The sequence below is a fragment of the Kryptolebias marmoratus genome, linkage group LG1 (genome assembly GCF_001649575.2).
Source record: "Kryptolebias marmoratus isolate JLee-2015 linkage group LG1, ASM164957v2, whole genome shotgun sequence".
NCBI lineage: Eukaryota > Metazoa > Chordata > Actinopteri > Cyprinodontiformes > Rivulidae > Kryptolebias > Kryptolebias marmoratus.
Window position 1 is genome coordinate 870,740 of NC_051430.1, and position 11,483 is coordinate 882,222.

Sequence of the window (11,483 nt, forward strand, 5' to 3'; positions counted from 1 at the left end):
CCACGCCTGCTGCGCTCTCGCCTGCTGCGCTCTCGCCTGCTGCGCTCTCGCCTGCTGCGCTCTCGTGCGCTCTAGCCTGCTAAGTCCACGTCTGCTGCGCTCTCACCTGCTGGGTCCTTGCCTGCTGCGCCCTACGCCTGCTGCGCCCTCGCCTGATGCGCTCTTGCCTGCTGTGCTCTAAGGCTGCAGCGCTCTACGCCTTATGAGCTCTACGCCTGATGAGCTCTACGTCTACTGCGCCCACGCCTGCTGGGTCCTCGCCTGCTGGGTCCTCGCCTGCTGCGCCCATGCCTGCTGCGCTCTACGCCTGCTGCGCCCTTTGCCTGATGCGCCCTACGCCTGCTGCGCCCTTTGCCTGCTGCACCCTACGCCTGCTGGGTCCTCGCCCGCTGGGTCCTCACCTGCTGGGTCCACGACTGCTGCGCTTTTGCTTGCTGGGTCCACGCCTGCTGCGCCCTCGCCTGATGAGAGCCTGATGCGCTCTCACCTGCTGTGCTTTAAGCCTGCAGCGCTCTACGCCTGATGCGCCCTACGCCTGCTGGGTCCTCGCCCGCTGGGTCCTCACCTGCTGGGTCCACGCCTTCTGCGCTCTCGCTTGCTCCGCCGTGGACGGTGCCGGGGCCGGCCTCCAGAACTCTTGCCACGCCGAGGACGGCACCTGGGTTGCCCTCCAGAACTCTCGCCACGCTGAGGACAGCGCCCGGGTTGCCCTCCAGAACTCTCGCCTTGCCGAGGATGGCTTTACAGCAGACAATGCTTTGGCCGTTGGCCTGGACTTTTGCCTCCATCACTGATTTTTTTTTTTTTCGTGTATCTGTGTTTTCCCCTGTTTTTTTTTTTTGCCAAGTTGGCTTTTTGTTTTATGGTTCCATTTGTTTTTGCCCTCCATCCTGTGTTTTTGTCCCCCACCCTCCCAAGCTAGGTATCTTTTTTGGTTCTGGGACATCGAGGGCCGTCCCCTTGAAAGGCGGGTACTGTGAGGTTTTGGGTTTTTTCTTTGTGTCTTTCTTAGGTTTTGTTCTTTATCTTGTTTTCCTTTTTGTACTGCCTTTGTCTCCAGTGTTTTTCCATTTATCCTCAGTCTTTACTCGGTTTGCTGCCACGCCCACCTCCACCTGTCAGTAATAAGTTTCACGCACCTGTGCCTACTTACCAATCCTCTGTGTTTTATAAGTCCGGTCTTCTCCTCCACTCTCCGCTGGGTCATTGCTTTTGGTTTATGCTTGTTGTCCTTCTATGTTTTATCTCTCCACGCCCCGCTTATTTATGTTTGTACTTAGTCTTAGTTTTTGCTGCCACATCAGTCTCTTTGTTTTTGTTTGTTTTTATTTAATAAATTAGTTTTCTTTATGATGAGTCTGCACTCTGGGTTCATCTCCGTTTCCCCACATCATAACAGAGTCATAATTTATTCCATGATTTATAACAAAAAAAAAAAACTTTTATACTTAAGGTACAATAGTTTCTTCTTTGCCTGCCACGCCCATCTCCACCTGTTAGTAATCATTATCACTCACCTGTGCCCATTTACCTCCATTATCCTCAGTCTTTAAGAACCGGTCACTTTTCATTACTCCTCACTGGATCATTCCGCTTTGTCTGCCTGTTACACGCTTTTTGCCTTACCATGTCATGCCTTGTTTCTAAGTTTGGATTTTGTTGTATTTAGGATTTTGCTGCCACGCCAGCCTTTTGATTTGTTTGTTTAGTTAAGTTTTGTTTTTGTTTGTTTGTTTATTAGTTTTTTTTCTTAAGATGAGTCAGCATTCTGGGTTTGCCTCCGTCTCCCCCCCTTCTGACACAGAGGGTATACTTTAGATTTCTATCTTGCTATCTATTTCTTCTGTGTTGTTTTTGGCAAGACCTTAAATCATCATACTTTAAGTGCATCTCATAGCTTTAACAAAACTACAGCATTTTATTATACATTAGGGGAAGGGCTTGGATTGTTTAACAAAGTTTTTGTACTTTTAGCGTCTGATCTTCAGAATAACAGAGGTGACTGTTCCTTCTTAATAGTTTCAATTTGCAAATTAATAATAAAATATCCTTTTTTAAGAAAAAATCACATTTATTTAGCATTGAACCATGATGATAGTTTAAGGTAATGTCTGATTTTATTATTAGTATATCATAGTTATCTTTGTATGAGCAGGTTGCAACAGTGAAGGAAAAAAGTAAATAAAGAAATCTTACATTGTGATGAATGCAGAAATTTTTTGCCTGGAAAAGTTGCCACATCTAGGCTAGAGTATTGTAATTCTTTATTATTGGGGTGTCCAAAAACTCTGTTGATCCAAAATACTGTTCCCAGAGTTCTAATGAGAGTTGGAGATCATATTTCTCCAGTTTTAACCTCTCTTCACTGGCTCCTTGTCAAATTCAGAATTAAATTTTAAATCTTACCTCTAACACACAAAGCTTTCAACAAACAAGCTCCATCTTGTATTAAAGATCTTATTGTTCCATATTTACTAACATAGCACTTTGCTCTCAGACTGCAGGTTTACTTTTGGTTCCTAAAGTTTCTAAAACTAAAATTGGAGTTAAAAAATAAGTTATCAGGCTCCTCTCTCGTGGAACCAACCTCCAGTTTCTGTTTGTGAGGCTGACACCATGTCTATTTTGAAGACTAGGCTTAAGACTTCCATTTTAACCCTCTCAAGGCAGGCGTTGCAACAACGCCTGATTTTTCCTGTTACTAGAACTTAATTTGAGCCTGCGAGGGTTAATAAAGGGTTGGCTTGGATTTTCTGAGCTATCTCTTAGTTATGTTGCTATAAACTTAGACTGCTGGAGGAAAAATTGACCACATTCCCTCACTCTGCTGCTGTCTTGACTTACTCTGCTCTCAGTGTTGGTATTTGGAATTATTTATACCATTAACTTGTGTTTTCCTTTGCCTTGGCCACTCATCCTGAGCCTAGTCCTGCTGGAGGTCTCTTCATGTAAAAGGGAGTTTTTCCTTTTCACTGTAGCCAATGTGCTGCTCAGGACAAGAGAGTGCAACAAAGTGAAGATTCAATGCAATCTGCTGGTTTCTTAAGATGGATAACTTTTACTAACTAGCTTTATTATTGTATGTGAGTGTTTTTGTACAGTGCCCTGAAATTGACATTTGTTGTGACTTGCCGCTATAAAAACAAACTGAATTGAATTGAGGGACACATACAAACACTGATGTGATTAGGCTAGCGATCATAGAAACATGAAGATTTGTAGCCAGAAATAGGCATTCAGAAAGGTACAGAAAGAACACAGACACAAATCACCAAGTTTTTCAAAAAGAACACAAACAACAAGCAACAGTGGTACAAGTGCAGAAAAATAAACATTAGGACTTAGCAGAGCCATAGCGGTCCTAGGTGCATCATGGAAAGAACCCTAGAAGATTAAACCTGTAGCTGTACAAGGCCTAAGATGCATTTTTCCCACCTCACTCTGATTTGTGAAACTACCAAGATCGCTTGAGGGATTTAAGTCAACCGGCTAATGTTAACTTCTGAGCCGGCAAGGAAGGTAGTCACAGAGCCAAAACAGTTGGTATGTGTAAGAGTAAACTGGCATCATGACTTGAGGGTGGGATAAAGGGATGACAGATAATCTGCTTGACAAGTCAGCAGTGAGATTTAGGTGGCATGAGGGAACTCTTTGACAAAAATTTTATGTGTTACGCTCCATGACAGCATCACTTAATTACACACAGCACCTCTCATGGCTCCACAATTCTGGCTTCATTGTGTAAGCACACATCATCACAAGATGTGGCTGGTTCGATTAGTGCATCTGCGAATGCCCAGATGCATCTTGAGGAAAAACGTGTCTTTTTGGCTGAAAACAGAAACCTAATATGTCAGAAGAAAAATCTTGCTGCAGAGTTTGATAATCCTACTATGAAAATGTTCTGTGCTTGATGGCATCATCTTTCTGAGAATGAAGAGAAGACAGAACAAAGTGTTCCCCTGTTGTATGTGTGTGTGCCTGTGTGAAAGTCCCAGTCTGTAAGGTGAGAGGGCCATTATGCTCTTTGTTTTATTGCACTCCAGCCTGCAACTGAGCCAGACTTTTAATTGCGGTAGCAACTGTGGGAGGGGCTGCTGGGGTGGCTCATCACCCTGCTGCTGTGAACTGGGAAGCTGGGACTAAGGGCAGGCCCTTATCTTCTCCCCAGGGACCACAGGCCCCACCAAACTGTCACCTCTTCCTCCTGACACAGCACACCTGAGGCTCCTAACACAGTAGCCACACCCTCAAATTTCACCCTCCTCCACTCTCCACCTCTTCCTTCCTGCTTCACACCAGCCAGTCCTGCTGACATTATACAGCTCACAACGTCTGTCTATATGCATCTGCTGATCAATAGACTTGACTCGGAGCTTATTGACACTGGCATCGGCCTCATTGATCACATCCAGCCTGAATACTGGGGTTTTCAAAGATAATTGGGCTTGGGAACCTGCCTTCTTATGAGTGACAGTGGGCTGATATGATAATCAACTGGATCCAATCCAAGTACAATTCCAGCAGGGGTAGCTGGACTCGAGGCAGGCAGCAGGGTTTCCTGTTTCTAAATGAATCTTTTTAGTCAGGCTGTAGCCTCAGTCAGATGTTTTAAAGTCATAAATACTGTATGGATGGTGATAATACAGCTACTAATATCACATCACATGGAAGAACCGTCCAGATAATGGCAAGATTTCCCAAACAGTTTCTAACAAAATATTTAAAATATATTAAAATATATCTGAAAGCCAAAAAAAGCTCTGGTGTAATTATTAAGGTAGAATGGTTACCACACAGACACCCTCCACCACCACCACCACCACACACACCCCCACCCACCCACACACACACACACACTATTCATTTGAACTGTCAGTGCCCTCTTAAATTAAGTGCCTGAGAGATGATGTAAGACTTTAATAAAAGGCCAGGCTGCTGATATTGATACTCATTATTATGTGGCCTAAACTAACCCCATTATGTTTCCATTAGAGTTAATAACACATACAGATAACTAATTTGTTTCATTTAGCCATTCTGCAAACAAATTTTAAAGACACAGAATTGTGACAATTAAAGACAATTTCACTTGGTCAGCCTAGGTTTTAAGTGATAACAAACCTCCAAAAAATATTTAGGTTTTAAAAGAGTTGTTTCAATATCAAAAGTCTTGCAAACTTTGGAAAATTCCCATTTCTGAGATTTATGATTTATTGTGTGTTAAGCGCTTTTTTTTTCTCTGACTTGAATTTGTAGCTGCTTTCTAGCAGGTAGTCACAACACAGCAGCACCAGAATAGCTCAGTGAGATAGCATTGTAGCTGGTGAATTGGGTGAACGACAGTGAGCCCAGGGCACAAGCCTACATATTCAGTGAGAAGAGGACTCAACCTGCTTTTGGAAGATGAAGGCTGCTAAAAATAAGCCAGAGGAGCAGAAATCACAGACAGAAAGTGAGAAAGGAAGACACAGAAAAGGAACTGCCATCAGCAGGCTGGGCTGGGTTTCACCCCTTGCTAATTTAAGCCAGAAAGATCCTACATTTCCACTGCTGCCCCCACTGCCCCTTCTGCCCCATGTCTGAGCCCAAACTCCCTGTGAGACACTGTGCCCCTGTGCTCAGGCTGTCAGGCCAGCACACCAGCTCACTACCGAGAGGCATTATGCTAATGGAAATGCCTTCTTCCCTTTCTCCCTCTCTCTACAGCCCTTCACTGCTCAGTGGATTGGCTTGCCTTAGGGCCCTGCTGCTTGTTTTGACAGAGCATCCCCTGATAGTTGGGATTAGTCCAGCTTGTTTGGCTAAACTAGGAGAAGGAGATCTTAGGCTACTTTGAGTTTTTGGAGCTCCGCTGGAGCCAGATGCCTCCTGCTTTTATCCCCACCAGGAAAGGGCCTGCTTCCCCCAAGGCCTGCCTACAGCCATGGGCAGCCATATCATCCAGGCAGTGTCAGGACCCATACATGCAGCACAGAGAAACACTTCCACTCCTCATACTATATCCAGAAGACAAATTATTCACAGTGCATAAACAGTCATTCAAAATATAAAGGGAGACTTTCAACTCTTAACTACAGCCAGCCTCTGGCTGACAACCTACAAATACTGTAATGGATCTATTCTTCATGTTTTAAATGAAAAATTCCTAACTAGCATCCCACCATTTAACACAAGATGAAGAGCTACATAATTTCTGTGAATGTTGATACTTTCTTTTGTTCTTGATGTTAGGGTTGTGCAATATTTGAATTTGTATTTGTGTTTCAATTTGGATTTTTGCCTAAAATAAAACAGTGTAATCTGCAATAAAATGCTCATTAACTAAAATATGTTGCCATAATCTGCTTTACAAACATTCTCTCTTCTTGTTTTCTTCCTGAATGAGCTGTAACTCCACCCCCTTGCTGTAGTGCCTCTCTGTGTGAGACGAGCAGCGGGGGAGGGAGGCAGGCAGACAGTTTCACTGCATGTAGAAATAACATTGAACACTAAGAATAAAGTTTGTAACAGATCAATTTCTAAACGATGTGCGTGATTTGGCAGAAAAACCTTAAGTTTGTTGGTACACAATTGACGCGACAACCAGAACCATCAGATCAAACAGTGAAGAGGAGACGTTTGTCATCATTTCAACAAACTCTTCTTGAATACACAACAGGAGAAATGAAATGTAAAAAATAAAACAACAAGACAAAGAAGACTTTGCAGCTGAAAGTTTAGATTCAAATATACTGCTATAAATAATAATACAACTGCAGCTGTTTATGTGAAGCATTTTAAAAACAAGATTATATCTCAGTTAAAGTTTGTTAACTCTGATGAAGCAACTGAAAGCTGCAGCTGAACTTTAGAGAAAAAAAAGTTGCTGTCAATAAAGCAACAGCTTGAGAAGCTACATCATAATCATTGTTTTCAACAACAAATCAAATAGGATTTAAATTTAGATTTACACAATATTTTTTGAAATCATTTGGAAATATAGAATATGAAATTTTGACATGACTTTTTTTGTCATGTCATGTAGTGTCATGTTTGTTTCATATGAAACAAACGTGAGGATCTTTTGTTTTCCAAAAAACGGGAAGACTATTTATAAAAGACTGACAGGAAGATTTTAAACTCCTTGAAATATCAATGAATGTTCTGCTAAACTGAAACAGGTTTTGATGTATTTTGTTGACATTTGCTAGTTTCATCAACTTTTTGATATTTCCCTATTTAATTATTGATTTTTTTTCCTTTATTTAACCACGCAAAACCATTGAGATCATCATTTTTAAGGCAGGCCTGGGCCTGAAGGCAGCCTAAACATTCACGTTTAAACCTGAATATTATAAGAAATTTTTAGTTGAAAATGCAATATAGTGGACCACGTTGCTTATTAAATTTATTTGCATTTGTTATTTATTACAGAAACCTACTTTTGAATAAATACGTTGTCAGTTGTTTCAGGAGAAAATTTAATACAATGGTATCAAGGAAAACTTCACTTTCAAAGCAATTTGTTTTGTAATTGCAATAAATACAATGTTTCCAAATTCAATGAATAACGGTGTCAAATATTTGAGATTGATCAAAATAATTGTGATGATTATTTTTTCCATAATTGAGCAGGCCTACTTGATGTGTTTTTAAAGATCGAAAATAAACTGCCAGGGTCCAGGCACTTCCCAGAGAAACCTACTTACACGAGGAAGTGCTGTTTTATGGCTACATTCCTGCTCTACAATAATGGAGGCGTTGGGCTGCTATTCCTTTGAGAGAAGGCTGGACCTCTCTATTAAAGTGGCTGACCTGTGGTCGGTGGTTCAAACAGCCGGTATACACATTAACGTCACATACCCAGCATTAGCGTCTGAAGGAGGAGAAAAAGAGAATAAATAAGAGAAGGTGGGGTGAGCTCCCTTTCAGCAGAAGGCCCCAACAGGAGGCACGTGCTATATTTTATTCACTAATGTCCGATAGGCTCAGGCAGATGCAGGGTTGTCCTTAGACTGGCTTGCTCCTCTGTTTTCATCAAGGTCAACTTGATAGAAAGTAGGGCTTATCCCTCTGCTAGACTGACTACAAAACACTGCTGCTGAAGCAAAACCATGGAGAGAAGATTTAAGACAGTAGAAAAACAGTAAGAATAAAAACACAAATGAAAAAACAGAGAGAATTGTAAAAAGAAAATAAAGCAAAATAAGATGTTGCAAAAATAGTAAAGCCAAAAAATGAATAAAAACTAGACAAAAGTATGAGATAAAAACAAAAACATCAAAAAACTAAAGAAGAGATAAGAAGATGAGAAAAATGAAGAAGAGACCATTCAAAAAGTTAGAGGAGAGTAAATTGGAAGAAGAAAGTGAGAAGAAGAAGAAAGAAAAATTGATGTGGGGGAGGGATCTCATAAGGGCCAGTTTATGGAGGCCCAGGGGTGATGTCAGCCTATTTAACTGATTTCACAGGTTCCCTTAACAAAGCCTCTGGCATGTTAAATGGCAGGAAGCGTCCTGTTTCAGCCCCCCGCCCCCAGTTTAAAGCAGCGAGAGTATTATCGACATGTATGGCATGTATCGACAGCTACTGCCAGACAGCACAGAAAAGAGTAGCAGCAAGGGCACTTTTCTCAGGACCCAAAACACCAAGTAGAATTCAGCAGCAGACCTGGGCAATCCTCAAATCACACCCATGCTCAATCTCTTGGCTCAGTGGTACCCAGACAGAAACCTGATGCTGAATGTTGACCAGTGCAGTGCAGGCATGCAGTGTCACTCTAGGCCCATAGTGTTGCTGATGGTTTTGGAAAGAATTTGCAAGTAAAGGATAGGTTGCAACAAGATGTAAAATCTCAACAAACAAAACCATGCAGGGAAGGAGCAGTGTAAAATATTCTCCCAACGACATTCTGCTGATTTGTTTTTTCTAGCTTTTTTATGTAAATAGTTGTCATAAGTAAACATAAGTACAAGTGAAAGTAGTATTCATGTATCTTTAAGTTTAAAATACCAGTATTCTAAAACTCAGTTTAGACTAAATGATATGCACTTGTTTGTTTCACATCAGTTGTTGATGTTTGGATGCGTGTGTGTGTAGTGGTGGTGGTGCGGCTGTGTGTGTGGGGGGCTCTCATTCCCAAACATGTGCACAATCTGCTGAATCGTCCTGTCTGGTATCTGCAGCTGGCACTCTGTTGCGTTGCTATCACTCCCTACAGCATATGTTACCATGTGATTTCTCTCTCCAAATGCAATCCTGCATCAAGGTAACCCAACTGAAGACAATTTAATTAGGAAAGTATCAGTTCAACAGCACAAAGCCCAGAAGTTGAAGGTGTGGCATATGAAAGCAAACAGACAGATTTCTTGGCTCATGTATCGTTTTTAGTACTGATTTCTTCTGAAATCCTGAATCCTACATTTATTAGTGCATTCCAATTTTATATTTTTCTTCAAGTACAAATGTAATCTTGGGAACTAAAACAAACAAACAAAAAAAACTTTAAATGTCTCTTTCAGCGATTTAATCAAATCATTTTTCATGTGAATACAAACTTAAAACCATTTGTCTCTCTGCTTTATAATCACAGAAAAGCAGGAACATTTTAGGAAGTAAGAGGTTCAACATCTGACCAGAAGTGCAAAAAACAAAATGAAACACTCAAGTTGGGTTCAAATTGCAGTAAAGAATTGGAAAGTTACAGCTTGAGAATCAATGATCTGCACAGTGGAAATCCTGTCATCAGAAACATACAGTGACTGTGCTGTAACCTACAAAGACCTAACAATTTTTGAAGGAATGCATATTGCCCACTAAAATTTAATGCCAGAGATTTAGACTAAGATCATCTTATGATAATAAATGAATTCACTTAGTATATATTTTGGTAAATAACAATATTCACAACATTATGAGAGCTTACAAGATATGTCAGCACTCAGAAAATGTGGTAAGGATGACTCTTAGCTACTACTACATCAAACAGAGGAGGGTGCTCTTCAGCATCCAGTGATGAGGCCATCCCGAGCGTGCCGGGAGTGGAGTGCCAGGTTGGAGGCGTTTGGAAGACTAGCCTCTTGAGCTAGTAAGCTAACAACAACAAGTGGTAGTAGCCACAACTTCGGGTTGGGATTTAATTGTTCTTGCCTGACAACCTGCTGGATGGAAAAACTTTGTCACTACGTGAAATAACACAATACAGATTAGTAAACATTTAAGATAAAAGTAACTGATTAAAACAAAAACTGGGGCCAAAAAAAATTTGACACTGACTTCGGAGGAGGCTGATGAAATATCTGAAAAAAGTTTGGCTGTGAGAGAACAGCAGAAAAACATCTTGGCCCTGATTGATGAGATGAAGATGCTTCATTTGCAGAATGCAGAATCCAGAGAAGGATAAGAGGATTACCTACCTTGAAAATGAATGACGTTGTCATCACAGGTCTTCCAGTTAAACCCAGGACATATGCAAAAGCAGTGAATCCAAGCAGTGAAGGGGAACCTGGCTAACTCAATCGAACAACAGGTGGCAGTATTTCTTAAAACAAAAGGTATTGAGCTGAATTGTAATCATGTGGAAGTCTGACATCCTATATCTCGAAGTTATAGGAAGGACATATTGAGATGTACTAACAGGAAACACAAGTCTGCTCTCTTTAAACAGGGCAAGATGCTTAAAGGAACGGATGTTTATATGAATGAAGACCTGACGAAGACCAATGTTGACACTGCAAAGAAAGCAAGTTATTTGATAAAAATAAAGAAAATCCAGAGTACATGGACAAGGAAATGTAGGATATTTATTAAGCTTAATGGATTACCAGAAGAGGCCAAGGTGTTGATGATGAAAAGTATAGAAGAATGAGAGCTCTTATACAGTAAAATGGTAGGACTGGACTTGGATCTGGCTATAGGTACTAACACAATTACGATATAATGTTTAGTGATAGAGTTCAACCAAGCAATAATGAACGTATAAAACAATGGATTCAGGAAAATGAACAACTGGAACTAACTATAGCTGAATATAGTGAAAGTAGTACATTAGATATAGAACAGGATTTTGATCCAGACAAAAAAAAAATTCTCTTCTAAACCAATGTTTGTCACTACTACAGTAATGATCAGTACAATAGTAACATTATAGCTAAGGGCAAATTATCAATCATTCATTTTAATAGTCGAAGTTTATATACAAACTTTAAAAGCATTAGAGATTATCTGCAGACACTTCAACAGTCATTTAATATAATTACAATTTCTGAAAGATGGGTGACTAGTGAAAGAGGAAACATTTTTGAGATGGAAGGTTATGAATTTATATATAATAACAGACAGAATAAAATGGGGGGAGGTGTGGCCATATATGTTGATAGGAATTTGAATTTCAGGAGGGTAGAGGCTATGACAGAGGTGATGGATATCCTTTTGGAATGTCTTACAATTCAGATTTGTATTGTAGGCATACAATAAATTGTTGGACATATTTATTTCATTAT